Source organism: Artemia sp. Qi Xiang Cuo, chromosome 10, assembly GCF_049724085.1.
Source record: "Artemia sp. Qi Xiang Cuo chromosome 10, ASM4972408v1, whole genome shotgun sequence".
Lineage (NCBI taxonomy): Eukaryota > Metazoa > Arthropoda > Branchiopoda > Anostraca > Artemiidae > Artemia > Artemia sp. Qi Xiang Cuo.
Window position 1 is genome coordinate 900,480 of NC_142803.1, and position 17,353 is coordinate 917,832.

General features: G+C 35.1%; 1 protein-coding gene across 1 annotated transcript in view; it reads left to right on the forward strand.

Annotated features, from left to right (window-relative positions):
* Positions 1 to 17,353, forward strand: part of TrpA1 (Transient receptor potential cation channel A1) — a 393,252-nt gene that overhangs the window by 132,499 nt on the left and 243,400 nt on the right. The gene's annotated exons all lie outside the window — the stretch shown is intronic.

The following is a 17,353-nucleotide window of genomic DNA, read 5'->3' on the forward strand; positions in this document are numbered from 1 at the left end:
ATGAGCCCCCTAAATTAAGATTGGCAGAGCTAAAACCCTTTAATTTCAAGCAAGACTATTTCGAGAAAGATAGTGACGAGGAAAACTTTGAAGAATTCTTAGCTATGAAAAATCTAGTTATTCCTAAAAGAAAATCCCTAATACCAGGGAGAATAAAAAGGCCAAAAGATCAAAAAAAGCTCATCATCGGAGAGCGCGGGAATTAGATTATACAATATCTCCAAAAACCCAATTTTTCCCTGATAGATTTTCGACCCCTTGTCCCCCCAAAAGATTTCCAGACGATATGGTTTCCCCTGCAACACCAATAGAGAGGCCCCTGTCATTACAAGAGGAAATGAACAGAGCTGTAGAAACTCCGGGTATTATTGGAGAGAAAACTCCTCCCAAAGATTCAATTAAAACAAATCTGCGAGAAGCTATGGATTTAATAAATTTCCCAATAAAAACGAGTCAAAGTACATTGCCTAAGAATAAAACTCCCGAGAATGACCGGCAAGGACAATATCATGATAAAACTGTGTCCAAGGTCAAGCTTAATTAATGGACTTCATGGAGGGAAACACTAGTGCAAAGAATGCCCCATCCCCCTGAAGACATGGTATTTAAACAGTTGAGGAACCCCACAAAAACTTTTGATTCCTCTCAAAGCTCTCAAGAATCTTTCAAATCTCCCGAGTTTAAAACTCAAAGCGATGACTTAGAGAATAAACCTTCTACTTCCAGAGGAGTAGAAATTTACAAAGGAAGGACAGGTGATACCTCAAAAAGTGCCAACTCTAAAAGTTCTAATGTGGATTCGTCGGAAACCAGTTCCGAAGAGTCTGGCGGCGAATCAGACCATATAGTAGTTAAAGAAACAGGGAAATCAAAACAGACTTCAGCAGCTGCGCACGCGAAAGAAACAAAATTAAAAGGGCAAGATTTTTTGAAAAAACAATACAAAAAGTTTGATCTTATTTCGCTAGAGAAACTGAAAAAGAAAAAAACGCAAGAAGTCGAGGAGAAAGTAACGACACAATCAGGTAGAACGGTTAAGAAACTGGACGGATTAAAATACTCTTAAAAATACAAAAATAAAGATTTTTTATGGATAGGCATCATAAAGGAATAATAATTTAAAAACGTTTAGCTCACAAGTAAAAATCATAAAACTATAAAAACGCTGTAGAAAATTTTTGTTCAACATATATCATGGCTTCGCATAAATCAAAACCGTCTGATACCGTCTGTTCAACATATATCAGTTCCCGAAAACAAATTCTAATTAAAAAGCCACATTGCATATAATTAATTCGAATAATTTCCTTTAATATAAAAAGTCTACCCGTACCATTCCAGCACGATGTATCCAGTCCAATTGAAATAAGCCGTAACAGAAAGTACTAAGCAAGAAATATTCATACACCTTACAAATGCTCTTTGGTTATTTTCTATTCTCAAGAGAAACTTTTGGAACTTTGTCTTGTTACAATAATACAGAAAGAATAGACACAAGTTACAAAACAGAATTACTGTTACAAGATGTTGGTACGATAACCATAAAACAAGGATGTCTACTTTTAACTAAAGAGTCAACTGTTCGAACGCCGTTAATTACCCCGAGCGCAAACATAATAAGTCCCAAAATAATCAATTTCAAGCCAATTAACCTGTCGTACACTGTTCCCAATATAGAAAGTGAGGAAATGAAAACCTTGTATGGTCCAAAATAGAAAAAAATAAAGGGACATTAAGGCTTACAAAAATAAGAGAAGAATTAGACTCCCAGATTCCCCTATTTACAAATGAAGACCAAAGATTAACGTACGTGGATGATAGATACGGACTATTCTCAACCAATTTTTGGTGGAACATACTACTGACCGTATGTTTCGTGTTCGCGATTTCCCTGACCATGAGAATCTTACTGACTTTTAATTACGGAAAAATCCTGAGACTAAGAAGGCAAAACCCATAGAAAGAACACGGGGAAACGACTGAAATGCAGAAGTTAAACCCGGATCCCCATGAGAACGTCTAAGCCAAGAAAAGGGAAGACATTAGAAAACGAGTTGGTATAGAGCTCTCCACTCGTCCTTGCTATGTCTTGTTCCGTCATTGTAAGTATTGTTTACGTAAAACCGTGTGGCTATGACGCTGCAACATGCGTTTCTTAAACAGCACGGACGTGCGTGAACAATGAAGGCATGAAATATGTTGTAAACTATGACCTCAAATTTAACAATGTAGAGTAACTTATGTTCAAAGGATTGTTTTAAATCTAAGGGAGAATTAAATAAGTATTGAAGAATTAAATAGGCCTTTTATTGTTGTTTCCTTTCTCAAAACAAATTTGAAGACATCTCTGTTTTAGATTTCCCAATGGGAATTATATGTATATGAAACCAACATGATAATAATGTCGTTTTATTAAAACCAATGTTTATGTAGTAATATCAGTGTATCTTTTTATATTGTCTTGTAGGGTAATCTTCACCCTAAAATGCACCTATTCGTATTGTTTATTATATTTTATGACTATTTGTTTTAAAGAGCGTGTGATTCTGCTTCGTTATTTTTATTACAGGGAGTGGATTGACATATTGGAAATCGATAATTACAATGCGTAGTCCAGTGCAGATACAACCTAGCAGCATCTATTTTCATCATACCTCAACCAACGAAGAGCACTCACCATAGACTCCAGGCAATTTTCATCCCAGCTTCGTTTACGAAAATTATAGTTACCTTTGATCGCTGCTTCCTTGACCACGAACCGAATTGTGTGTCAGGTAACACTATATTTGAATCTAGGTATCCAGTGCATTATCGAACTAGATAATCACATAAATCCTGAGAGCCCCAATAACCAGTACAAGATATAAGTACATAAATATCACCCTTGATAATCATTATGGACCCAAGTACCACACAACTGTATAGTTATGACATTTGATGACCCCAAAAATCAATTATGTGTCGCAGATTCACGCGTCCAATCCCTTTCGACCATCTCTCGGAACCCATTCTATCACCTCTATCAAATGCGAAAGTTAATATCGCTGTTATTCCATAAATATTACGAGATAATTACTGAAAAATGGACCTGGAAGCCAACCATTGAATTATAGAAACCAAAATTAACCCCAGTGACTAACACCTTAGTGAAAATATACCCCTCCCACAAGTTAAAAGACAATATGTTGAAGGAGTCACTATAGTTGGATGTTGACCTGTTCCAAATCCAAACATCAATTCCCCATGTGATTAACCTAGGAATCACCGCAAAAGTTAATAGACGCAAGCCAGGCACGAACAATTTTATAAGAGAACTAGAATCTCTAAGTGCACGAATGAACAATTTTATACGAGAATTACATTATCTATGTGCTTTAAAATATCCCAAAAATGATATGCTGAGAAAAAAATGAACACAATCCCAGTCTTCAACCCCTTAATGATAAGGCACCCAATGAACTATCAAAAAGCAGGTGAGAATGAACTCTGATAGCTTATTCCCACACCTGTAGTTGGAAGTATCATTTCCCATTTGACAATTAGAGATAGCTTGTCGTTTGAACACAAACATGCTCGAACTCTTCCATGAAGAAACTATATTGTATGTGCTTTAAAAATTTTGCCAAGACGAAAAGAGTGAAGGACCATAATTTACAACGGAAGAATTGAGTACGCTAAAAGACATGAATGGTGATGAAGTAGGTGTGAATTTACATATGTTACATTTTAATAACTTCGATAACTTAAAAATTCCAATATCCTATCAGTAATGCTACATAGCAAACATTCCCAGTGAAAGTGTTCTAATGTTCACCAGTGAACGTGGTAAACATAATATTGTGTATTTTAAGTCGTTCTTATATGTAGTGTTAGATGTTCAGATAGAGTTATGTGTAGCGTTATCGTACTATTCATTTAATGTAGCGTAGATAGGAAGCAGTGTGCCCAATAGTCAGCAGAATAAAAAAAAAACTTGTAAAAGGTGAATTCTCAAAAAAAAAGCTTATGTAAAGGTGGAATAGCCTCAAACTTGTTTGAAATGTAAAAGTCATCAGTGTTAGATGTAGAAAAAAAATCTTTAGTATAGTAGCTAGGCTAGAACCATAAATAATCTTAGTCCAGTAGATGAACTTTAGATAGGGATGTATAATAAAATAAGAAAAGTAACAGAGAAACTTTTTAGAACTCCTGATTAAGCTTATATAAAAGTATAAAATAATACAATGTCAATTAAAATTATGTAGGACCAATAGTAAACAAATCGCGAATATTTAAAAAACCCAAGGGCAAGCAAATCGTAATGACGGGACGTCATTAAATATTGGGAAGGGTAATATATACCCTGAGTAAAATGTAATATATTTAAAATACAAAAAATAAAGTTCTTTCCTTCTAAAGATAATTCCGATTTCCTCTAATTGAGTTTAAATCTAGTTTCAAAAAAGAAAAGTTCTTAATCAGCAAAAAGAGAAATTGCATTTTAGCTTCAGTCAAACAATGACGCTATTCGGTTTGAATTTTGCTAAGATAATGTTTAATCATCAGAAATATTTAAAAAAAATTATTGGACGAACAGTTCACATAATGTAGTGAGTTTGCGAACATAATTACAAAATAGCTGCCCCCTCCACAGGACTTGGGCCAGTTGTGAGTCAGCTCTTAGAGCACAGGACAAAAACTATGTTTTACAGTGTGGTAAAAGTGCTTTTTGGAGGATGAGTAGATCAGAATTATTTCGGCGTTCAGGCATTGCAATTCAGTCATTATTGTTGCCAGTTGAAGTGAACCACCGCTGTACAACTAAATATGTAAGTCACAATAAAACTATTGCTTTTCTACTTGTTTTATTTTATATGTCTTTATCTAGTCGCACGACAGATAGTTAGTTCGCATGCCTTCAAGGTACGTTCCCAGGGATCTGATCTCCAGATAGCTCAAGAAAAATAGGTTACATTTATATAGTTACACATGTTATTTTCTCTCAAAGATTGAGGGTGGCGCAGTCATAAATTTACTTTACTCCCCATTGCTGTGGCGCGATCATAAACTTAATTTTCTCATAATTTTTATAGCTTGCCTAGCCTATTAAGTAGCTTAGGAAAAATCACCCCGGAAGAACTGGTGCGATCGGTACACCGCTTTAAATCATAATATTACATATGGCACAGTCCTTAGCGCTATAAGTGGCGTTATCGAAGAACTTATAAGGTTTAAGTTCACAACTTAAAGCATAACATTACATTGAAGTGGTCAATCTTTATTACCACAATCTAAATTTTTTTTATCGCTACAAATGGCATGGTCGGAAATTGGAGGAAAACATGCGAACTAATTAGGCTATAAACCTTGTAATTTAAATTTAAAAAATGGGAAGATAGGGATTTAAATAATACTAGGGCAACTGACTGTTTAGCGTCTGGCGGAATTAAAAAACAACAATAGGATAATCAGACTAATTACTCTGAAATTTTGTAGGATTAAAGCTAAAAAAAATTGTGAGTGATAATTAATAAGGAAGTTTTTGGTTCCAAAAGTTGTATTAAGTCAATATTTTTAAGATTAAGGTTTTCTTAGGGTTTTTAAACTTTTAAAATTCTAAGGTTTTTTTAAGACGGCTTGGAAAAATCTTTGCAAGTTAAGCAGGCTAGTTGACTTTAAGCTGATTGGCCAGATGGAGACAAAGTTTTGTACCGTGAGTAAATTGTGATATATTTAAAATACAAAAAATTAAGTCCCTTCTTTCTAAAGATAATTCCGACTTCCTCTAATTAAGTTTAAATCTAGTTTCAGAAAAGAAAAGTTCTTAATCAGCAAAAAGAGAAATTGCATTTTAGCTACAGTCAAACAATGACGCTATTCGGTTTGAATTTCGCTAAGATAATTGGCAATAAAAAAAAACTACTAAATACAATGTTTCTCAGGAAGCTAAAGTTATAACGTTTAATCATCAGAAATATTTAAAACAAATTATTGGACGAACAGTTCGCATAATGTAGTGAGTTTGCGAACATAATTACAAAATAGCGGCCCCCTCCACAGGACTTGGGCCAGTTGTGAGTCAGCTCTTAGAGCGCAGTACAAAAACTATGTTTAATAGTGTGGTAAAAGTGCTTTTTGGAGGATGAGTAGATCAGAATTATTTCGGCGTTCAGGCATTGCAATTCAGTCATTATTGTTGCCAGTTGAAGTGAACCACCGCTGTACAACTAAATATGTAAGTCACAATAAAACTATTGCTTTTCTACTTGTTTTATTTTATATGTCTTTATCTAGTCGCACGACAGATAGTTAGTTCGCATGCCTTCAAGGTACGTTCCCAGGGATCTGATCTCCAGATAGCTCAAGGAAAAATAGGTTACATTTATATAGTTACACATGTTATTTTCTCTCAAAGATTGAGGGTGGCGCAGTCATAAATTTACTTTACTCCCCATTGCTGTGGCGCGATCATAAACTTAATTTTCTCATAATTTTTATAGCTTGCCTAGCCTATTAAGTAGCTTAGGAAAAATCACCCCGGAAGAACTGGTGCGATCGGTACACCGCTTTAAATCATAATATTACATATGGCACAGTCCTTAGCGCTATAAGTGGCGTTATCGAAGAACTTATAAGGTTTAAGTTCACAACTTAAAGCATAACATTACATTGAAGTGGTCAATCTTTATTACCACAATCTAAATTTTTTTTATCGCTACAAATGGCATGGTCGGAAATTGGAGGAAAACATGCGAACTAATTAGGCTATAAACCTTGTAATTTAAATTTAAAAAATGGGAAGATAGGGATTTAAATAATACTAGGGCAACTGACTGTTTAGCGTCTGGCGGAATTAAAAAACAACAATAGGATAATCAGACTAATTACTCTGAAATTTTGTAGGATTAAAGCTAAAAAAAATTGTGAGTGATAATTAATAAGGAAGTTTTTGGTTCCAAAAGTTGTATTAAGTCAATATTTTTAAGATTAAGGTTTTCTTAGGGTTTTTAAACTTTTAAAATTCTAAGGTTTTTTTTAAGACGGCTTGGAAAAATCTTTGCAAGTTAAGCAGGCTAGTTGACTTTAAGCTGATTGGCCAGATGGAGACAAAGTTTTGTACCGTGAGTAAATTGTGATATATTTAAAATACAAAAAATTAAGTTCCTTCTTTCTAAAGATAATTCCGACTTCCTCTAATTAAGTTTAAATCTAGTTTCAAAAAAGAAAAGTTCTTAATCAGCAAAAAGAGAAATTGCATTTTAGCTTCAGTCAAACAATGACGCTATTCGGTTTGAATTTCGCTAAGATAATTGGCAATAAAAAAAACTACTAAATACAATGTTTCTCAGGAAGCTAAAGTTAAAACGTTTAATCATCAGAAATATTTAAAACAAATTATTGGAAGAACAGTTTGCATAATGTAGTGAGTTTGCGAACATAATTACAAAATAGCGGCCCCCTCCACAGGACTTGGGCCAATTGTGAGTCAGCTCTTAGAGCGCAGGACAAAAACTATGTTTTATAGTGTTGTAAAAGGGCTGTTTTGGAGGATGAGTAGATCAGAATTATTTCGGCGTTCAGGCATTGCAATTCAGTCATTATTGTTGCCAGTTGAAGTGAACCACCGCTGTACAACTAAATATGTAAGTCACAATAAAACTATTGCTTTTCTACTTGTTTTATTTTATATGTCTTTATCTAGTCGCACGACAGATAGTTAGTTCGCATGCCTTCAAGGTACGTTCCCAGGGATCTGATCTCCAGATAGCTCAAGAAAAATAGGTTACATTTATATAGTTACACATGTTATTTTCTCTCAAAGATTGAGGGTGGCGCAGTCATAAATTTACTTTACTCCCCATTGCTGTGGCGCGATCATAAACTTAATTTTCTCATAATTTTTATAGCTTGCCTAGCCTATTAAGTAGCTTAGGAAAAATCACCCCGGAAGAACTGGTGCGATCGGTACACCGCTTTAAATCATAATATTACATATGGCACAGTCCTTAGCGCTATAAGTGGCGTTATCGAAGAACTTATAAGGTTTAAGTTCACAACTTAAAGCATAACATTACATTGAAGCGGTCAATCTTTATTACCACAATCTAAATTTTTTTTATCGCTACAAATGGCATGGTCGGAAATTGGAGGAAAACATGCGAACTAATTAGGCTATAAACCTTGTAATTTAAATTTAAAAAATGGGAAGATAGGGATTTAAATAATACTAGGGCAACTGACTGTTTAGCGTCTGGCGGAATTAAAAAACAACAATAGGATAATCAGACTAATTACTCTGAAATTTTGTAGGATTAAAGCTAAAAAAAATTGTGAGTGATAATTAATAAGGAAGTTTTTGGTTCCAAAAGTTGTATTAAGTCAATATTTTTAAGATTAAGGTTTTCTTAGGGTTTTTAAACTTTTAAAATTCTAAGGTTTTTTTAAGACGGCTTGGAAAAATCTTTGCAAGTTAAGCAGGCTAGTTGACTTTAAGCTGATTGGCCAGATGGAGACAAAGTTTTGTACCGTGAGTAAATTGTGATATATTTAAAATACAAAAAATTAAGTCCCTTCTTTCTAAAGATAATTCCGACTTCCTCTAATTAAGTTTAAATCTAGTTTCAGAAAAGAAAAGTTCTTAATCAGCAAAAAGAGAAATTGCATTTTAGCTACAGTCAAACAATGACGCTATTCGGTTTGAATTTCGCTAAGATAATTGGCAATAAAAAAAACTACTAAATACAATGTTTCTCAGGAAGCTAAAGTTATAACGTTTAATCATCAGAAATATTTAAAACAAATTATTGGAAGAACAGTTCGCATAATGTAGTGAGTTTGCGAACATAATTACAAAATAGCGGCCCCCTCCACAGGACTTGGGCCAGTTGTGAGTCAGCTCTTAGAGCGCAGTACAAAAACTATGTTTAATAGTGTGGTAAAAGTGCTTTTTGGAGGATGAGTAGATCAGAATTATTTCGGCGTTCAGGCATTGCAATTCAGTCATTATTGTTGCCAGTTGAAGTGAACCACCGCTGTACAACTAAATATGTAAGTCACAATAAAACTATTGCTTTTCTACTTGTTTTATTTTATATGTCTTTATCTAGTCGCACGACAGATAGTTAGTTCGCATGCCTTCAAGGTACGTTCCCAGGGATCTGATCTCCAGATAGCTCAAGAAAAATAGGTTACATTTATATAGTTACACATGTTATTTTCTCTCAAAGATTGAGGGTGGCGCAGTCATAAATTTACTTTACTCCCCATTGCTGTGGCGCGATCATAAACTTAATTTTCTCATAATTTTTATAGCTTGCCTAGCCTATTAAGTAGCTTAGGAAAAATCACCCCGGAAGAACTGGTGCGATCGGTACACCGCTTTAAATCATAATATTACATATGGCACAGTCCTTAGCGCTATAAGTGGCGTTATCGAAGAACTTATAAGGTTTAAGTTCACAACTTAAAGCATAACATTACATTGAAGTGGTCAATCTTTATTACCACAATCTAAATTTTTTTATCGCTACAAATGGCATGGTCGGAAATTGGAGGAAAACATGCGAACTAATTAGGCTATAAACCTTGTAATTTAAATTTAAAAAATGGGAAGATAGGGATTTAAATAATACTAGGGCAACTGACTGTTTAGCGTCTGGCGGAATTAAAAAACAACAATAGGATAATCAGACTAATTACTCTGAAATTTTGTAGGATTAAAGCTAAAAAAAATTGTGAGTGATAATTAATAAGGAAGTTTTTGGTTCCAAAAGTTGTATTAAGTCATTATTTTTAAGATTAAGGTTTTCTTAGGGTTTTTAAACTTTTAAAATTCTAAGGTTTTTTTAAGACGGCTTGGAAAAATCTTTGCAAGTTAAGCAGGCTAGTTGACTTTAAGCTGATTGGCCAGATGGAGACAAAGTTTTGTACCGTGAGTAAATTGTGATATATTTAAAATACAAAAAATTAAGTCCCTTCTTTCTAAAGATAATTCCGACTTCCTCTAATTAAGTTTAAATCTAGTTTCAGAAAAGAAAAGTTCTTAATCAGCAAAAAGAGAAATTGCATTTTAGCTACAGTCAAACAATGACGCTATTCGGTTTGAATTTCGCTAAGATAATTGGCAATAAAAAAAACTACTAAATACAATGTTTCTCAGGAAGCTAAAGTTATAACGTTTAATCATCAGAAATATTTAAAACAAATTATTGGACGAACAGTTCGCATAATGTAGTGAGTTTGCGAACATAATTACAAAATAGCGGCCCCCTCCACAGGACTTGGGCCAGTTGTGAGTCAGCTCTTAGAGCGCAGTACAAAAACTATGTTTAATAGTGTGGTAAAAGTGCTTTTTGGAGGATGAGTAGATCAGAATTATTTCGGCGTTCAGGCATTGCAATTCAGTCATTATTGTTGCCAGTTGAAGTAAACCACTGCTGTACACCTAAATATGTAATTCACAGTAAAACTATTGCTTTTCTACTTGTGTTTATTTTCTTTGTCTATATCTAGTCGCACGACAGATGGTTAGTTCGGATGCCTCCAAGGTACGTTCCCAGGGATCTGATCTCCAGATAGCTCAAGGAAAAACAGGTTACATTTATATAGTTACACATTTTATTGTCTCTCAAAGATTGAGGGTGGCGCGGTCATAAATTTACTTTACTCCCCATTGCTGTGGCTTGATCATAAACTTAATTTTCTCATTATTTTTATAGCTTGCCTAGCCAATAAGTATCTTAGGAAAAATCACCCCGGAAGAACTGGTGCGATCGGTACACCGCTTTAAATCATAATATTACATATGGCACAGTCCTTAGCGCTATTAGTGGCGTTATCGAAGAACTTATATGGTGTAAGTTCACAGCTTAAAGCATAACATTACATTGACGCGGTCAATCCTTACTACCACAATCTAAATTTTTTTTATCGCTACAGTTTTGACTTTTCTACCCTCTCTACGCTTAAAGTACTGAAAGACTGGGGTGTGCAACTTATGGTAGGCTAAAAGGTAAAAAATCATCAAATCCGTGATCGTGCTGATGATTTTCTGTCATATGTCCCATACCCTTTACTTTAAGTTTTGGTCCCCTAACGCGCCTTAGCTGCTGCTATTACTGCTGAATTCTCGTTGCTATTACTGCTTAATTTAAAGAACATGAAAATTGGAACTTGGAATGTTACGATGTTAAGAAATGACTATCGTATCGACATTTTAACTGACGAATTCAGACGATTCGAACTGGACTTACTAGGAGTTTCAAAAAGTCATATCCCAGGGGTAGGAAGCATCAAATTAGGTGAAGTAGAGGCCACGGATAAAATTGCCGAGGACCTGGAAGATGCAGCTTGATGGCATAATAGTAAAATATTTTACTGGCATGCTAATAAATTGAAAGGGAGTAGTCAATCTGGGTTTGCCCCAGTTAGAGATAGGAACGGGGCTACAACTAGTGATAAGGAAAGTGTTAAAGAGAACATTTTTAGAATTTGCTAAACCGAGATAAAGTTACAGAAAAAGATACAGAGGAAAGTGAAAAAATTTCTGCTACCTTGGATGTGAAGCAAGATTTTTTCTGTGAGGAAGAATTAGCCACAGTGCTAAAAGGATTAAAATATAACAAGCCTCCAGGTGCTGATAGTGTGGTAAAGGAGTTTCCTAAATATGGTGGCTCTGAGGTTAGAAATAAGTTACTGAAGTTTTTGAATATGATTTTTGAAAAGGGGAAGTACCTAACGATTTAAGGAAAAACTTAATTAAACGATTTTATAAGATAGGTCATTAGACTTAGTGTGGTAATTATCAAGGCATTAGTTTGGTTTCTGTGGGTAGCAAATTACTTAGTAATATGATACTTTTTTGACTGAGAGATGCTGTAGACAAAGTTTTAAGAGAAGAACAGTGCGGTTTAAGAAAAGATAGAGGATGTGTCAACCAAATTTTCACTCTTAGGTTAATAATTAAGAAGTGCCTGAGTTTTCAAACACCTTTGGTCCTCAGTCTTATAGATCATGAGCAAGTGTTCGACTGTTGATAGAAGAGCTTCAGCAAAGGTTTTATCCTTGTATGGTATACCAAACAAATACACTAAAGTTATTAGTGCTATATACGCGAATAGACATTGCTGTGGTTAAGGTAGGAAATGAGGTTATCAGCTGATTTTGTATTAAATCAGGAGTTAAGCATGGTTGTGTTCTATCCCCCTTAATATGGATTATTTTGATGGACTTGGTCTTAAGGAGCACAGGAAAGGCAATGAGGGACCACGGAATCAAATGGGGAGAAAAGGCCCCTGGACTTAGATTATGCTGATGATTTATGCATCCTAGAAGAAAGTGTGAGCAAAATGAATGAGCTTTTAGAGGTTTTGCGAATTCAGGGTGCTAGAATAGGTTTGAAAATTAATGTTAAGAAAACTTAGTTACTAAAGCTAGGAATACGTAAAGATGAAAAGGTGACGTTGGGTAACGAAAAGATCGGTCAGGTGGGCAGCTTGACTTACCTTGGTAGTATTATTATTAAAAGATGGTGGGAGCAGTGAAGATGTTAAAAATAGAATAGCCAGTGCTCAGGGTGTTTTTTCACAGCTAAAAAAAGTTTGGAAGAATAGGAAGATAAGTCTGCAAACTAAGATTAGAATACTAGAAGCTACAGTGATGACAGTGTTCAAACAGGGCTGTGAAGCATGGGCGCTCCAAAAAGTGGACAAAGATTTGCTAGATGTTTTCCAGAGAAATTGCTTACGAACTGTTCTGGGTACCCGGCTGACTGACCGTATTTCATACAGTAGGATGCACGAAAAATGCGGTTCAATACCACTTTCTAGGGCTATAAAGAAATAAAGATTGAGATGGCTAGGGCACTTTGTGCGGATGAAGGATGACAGATTGCCAAAGATTGTCATTTTCGGCCAACCATCTGAGGATAAACGGAAAGCAGGTAGTCCTCGTATAGGGTGGGAGGATGTCATAAAGAAAGATTTACAAGAAATGGGAACTTCCTAGGAGGGTGTAAAAAGGGAGGCTTTGAATGGATTGGGATGCAGGAGGACCGTGCATAGCTGTGTTTGCGTCAGGCGGCTTGGTGCTGCAGTGAGTGATTAGTAGTATAATAGTAGTAATACTCGTTGCATCTTTAATTACCTCAGGCCGAAACAGTGACGAATAATCCTGCTTATCCTGCTTTAACCCTGCTTTACTCTTTTGTTACCATTCCTAAGAAATTGGTGGCTGCAGTTGAAAAGGCATTAAGTGGCATCTTTGGGGGAAAATTATGCTACCGCCCTTCAAACAAAGCTATATATATTTATTGGGTCAATCTTTTTTTATCTTTATCGTTTGGTTCTTAATACAACAATACAAAAAAAAAAGGATCAAACAAGTTCGGTCATTTACCGCTAAAGAAACTTATGGTTACAGATAGTTGACAAGTGTCTTTTAGCTAAAAAAAAAAAGTTAAATAATAAAACAAATGCTGCCCCTTTTTGTATGGTATACAACTTTCTCAGTTACATTTCATGGATTCCACAATTTTTGTCATTAGGAAGCTTTTGGTCATTGATAACTATATAAATAATCAGCCATTTGAACGGACAAGGATACTCCAGAGACAACACTCTAACAAATTACGAATGACCTTATACCTATCTTCAGTAAAGGTGACAGTAAGCTAATAAAGATAAGACGCCGTTATTTTGGTATACCTATTTCAAGGCACGCAGACATTTGACCCTCCTTTAATATCTTGATAGTGTTTTATTCCCCCACTACTTCCTATATTTTAAATATAGTTTGCTTTTTTTTATCCCCCACCCCTTCCGAAATAAATTTCTATATATAATAAATTTTGGCGAGTATACTGTAAAGCAAGAAATAATGAATTTACTAAACCGTGCTATGCCTTCTCTCAAAATAAGTCGAGGTGATATACGTGATATTTTTAGATTGAAATCAGGGCCAGTAGTAGTGAAGCTAAACTCAGTTGAAATCACAGACTATATCTTAAGAAATAGTTCCTTATTGAAAAAGGTAGGTCTATCGGTGGCCCCAGACTACATGGCTAAGCAAAGAGAAGCCCGTAAACACTTGATGGAAATTAAGAATCTTGCTCAGAACGACGGCCGTGATGCGAAGCTACGAGGTGACAAGCTGTTCATCCAAGGCCGACTATTCAGGTACGATGATAAGGCTGTGATTGAGGTTAAAAGTAACTTGGTGCCAGTTAAAAATCTTGGTCCACCTCCTAGTGCTAGGCTCCCAAATTACCCTGCTGTTATCCCGATGGGGCTAGATAGTGATGCCAGTGATAATGATGCCGAGACAGTGATACCATCAACAGCCTATTCTCAGGCAGTATCGGCAACTAAAAGACCTGCTAGTACTGTTATTAGCCCTAATGACCTACATCGACCATGCTCTCGAAACGTGGCACCCAGAGTAAACCATTCTCCAAGAAAAGGACTTAACAGAAGACCTCGTAGTAGTTTTTCCCGTGATTTTATTGATATTGGACAGCGAGTGCTAACAGATATTAATAGTTATAGTCGTGAGTATTATCAATTAGCCTTTTATCCGAAAGAGACCAGGAACGAGAAACTCTAAGACGTGGCTAGTGATATAAATGCACTGACAGAAAGCATAGACGCATAGGAAACTAAGAGTCATATACTGAGTTTAGTGTCATGGAACATACTACGTGATAAGTTGCCTTATTTATATGATGAATTACTTTCGTTTGATGTGATTTTGTTTATTGAAACATGGAATGATCATTCTCCTATATCACCTCTCCCAGGGTATTTGGTTGAACAGCTTGTGCGTAAACCAGCAAAAAATAATAGACATTATGGTGGTATTTTGGTTTTGATTAAATCATCAGCTATTGATGGTTATGAAAGAGTTAATAGTAGATCTGAAAATTTACTTTGGCTGCGTATTTGTTTTAAATGTAGGAAGAGATTAATTTTGGATGTTGTGTATATCCCTCCACAAAATAGTTTGTATAGTCGAGAAAATACTTGGGAAATTTTAGATGATGAACTGTTGCTAATACAAGAAAGTTATAGTGATTTTGAGTGCGTTTTGATGGGGATTTTAATGCTTATACTGGTGTTGAGGTTGAGGTTCCAGATTTATTAATCCCAGATTTAGGAGATTTGGTTCCAATTTGTTGTAGAATACCGCGAAGTAATAAGGATGAAAAAAGAAAAATAAATGTTTGGGGAAGAAAGCTCCTGGCGCTATACGGGCAACATGGTCTCATCATTGCGAATGGAAGGTTTGGAAATGATAAAGGTCATGGTGAGTTTACTTGCCTTTCGGGCCCAACTCCAAGTGTTGTAGATTATGCGCTGATTAATATGAAATTTGTACCTTAATCGATTGATTCTGATGTACTAGATTTAGTTGGATCAGATCATAGAGATATTAAGCTTGACCTGAAGACTGGGAAGCTTCAGGATGATGTTCCTCGAGTTAGAAATTTATGTAATGGGGAGCTTAGAGTAGACGGCTTAGGAAAACGAATTAGATATGATTTAACCGATAATGATTTTGAAACATTTAAAAGGGAGCTTATGAAGTTGCATGTAATAAATAAGTTGAAAGCGTTAGAAAAAGATGGAAAAGATATACATGGTATAATTATGGAGTTAAATGAAATAACTTACAGTTGTGCAGTATCGTGTAATCTGAAAAAAAAAATTAAAAAAAATGAGCCATATTTTGATTTGGAATGTAAGTTAATGAAATAAAAGGTCATATATTTATTGAGTCATTTAAAAGAATGAGATAGAGCTGAAGATCAATGTTTAAGTTTAGCCGAATAAAAAGATAAAAGAATAGATTATAAAATGTAAATTAAAAGGAAAAAAAAGAGTTTGAGATTAAGAAGAAACTGGATATTGCAGATGATTTTAGAAATCAAGGATTTTAAGAAGTTTTGGGGTTATATAAGGAATGAGATTGGAAATGAAAAATGGAATACACAGGTGGCTCCAAATGCTAATTCATGGCCTGATTACCTGGAAAGCATGGAAGGTGATTGTGCAGAAATATAGGAGGTAGCACATACTACAGAGATGGTTGTTTATCCTATGAAGGAACATGATTATGATTTAGTAGGGGAAGTGAGTAATGATGAGATTAAGTTTGTATTCAAGAATTTAAAAGGAGGTTCGGATTTAAAAGATCATTGCTTATGCCACTTTTTAAGAGAGGAAACCCTAAGTTGCTCATAAATTATTGTTTAATAGAGCTTGTGCCTACTTTAAGTAACGTAATAGACAAAATGTTAGATACCATGCTTTCTAATCGGTTAAATAATAATAATATAATACGTGAAGAACAAAGGGATTATAGGTCAGGGTGTGGAACGGTAGACACAATATTCATTTTAAAGATATCAATTGATGAGTATAGAAACGGAAAAACGTGTCTTCAGGTGGGATTTCTGGACCTCCACAAGGCGTTCGACGGTGTCGACAGAGAGGTATTGAAGGATGCCCTGTTTAGAATTGGCCTCCCTTCATTTGTTTGTGAGGTTGATAGTGAGTATGTATATCTGTGTGAGTGGAATCGTTTTAGTTGGTAACAGGTTTTCTAGGCCTTTTAATATTAAGTTGGGAGTAAAACAGGGCAGCACTCTTTTTCCTAAATTGTTTAATATTTTTATAAATGATGTTGTTGATTTTCTAGAGAATAGATGGGCTCCGAAAGTTAGTCTAGGGACCCATTAACTATCACTACTATTATTTGCAGATGATATTGCTTTGGTGGCTAGCACACCGCAAGATCTGCAGACGCTTTTGAGTCTTATAGAAGAATATTTGCAGATGAAAAAATTAAGGCTGAATGTTGAAAAGAGTGAAGTTGTTATTTTAAAAAAAGGAAAACAAGTAGCGAAGATACGTATATATTTAAATTTAATAATAAGGAACTGAAAGTAAGCAAAAGAATAAAATATCTAGGATTTGTTTTATCGGAAAATGGAAGTTTAAAGAGTCATGTTGATGAACTAATTAATAGAGGTAAAGTGGCCATGTCTGCAATTTTTAGAAATCCGACGATAATGGAAATTAAAAACCTAAAAATGCATAAAAGAATATTTAATGCAAAAATTTTACCAGTAATAGAATATGGAGCAGAGATTTGGGGCGGGGAAGCGGTACAGAAGCTGGAGTCCCTCCAGCTCCAGTATTATAAAAGACTGTTTGGATTACATCAGACAACTCATTCGCAGATTCTGAAAGGTGATATGGGCCTGTTTTTGTTAAAACTACGTAGGTCTATTTTGATGCTTAGATTTTGGTTGAAGCTCATTAGGTGTAATGAGGATAGACTAGTAAGAGCTGGTTATTATCAGATGTTGAGTTAT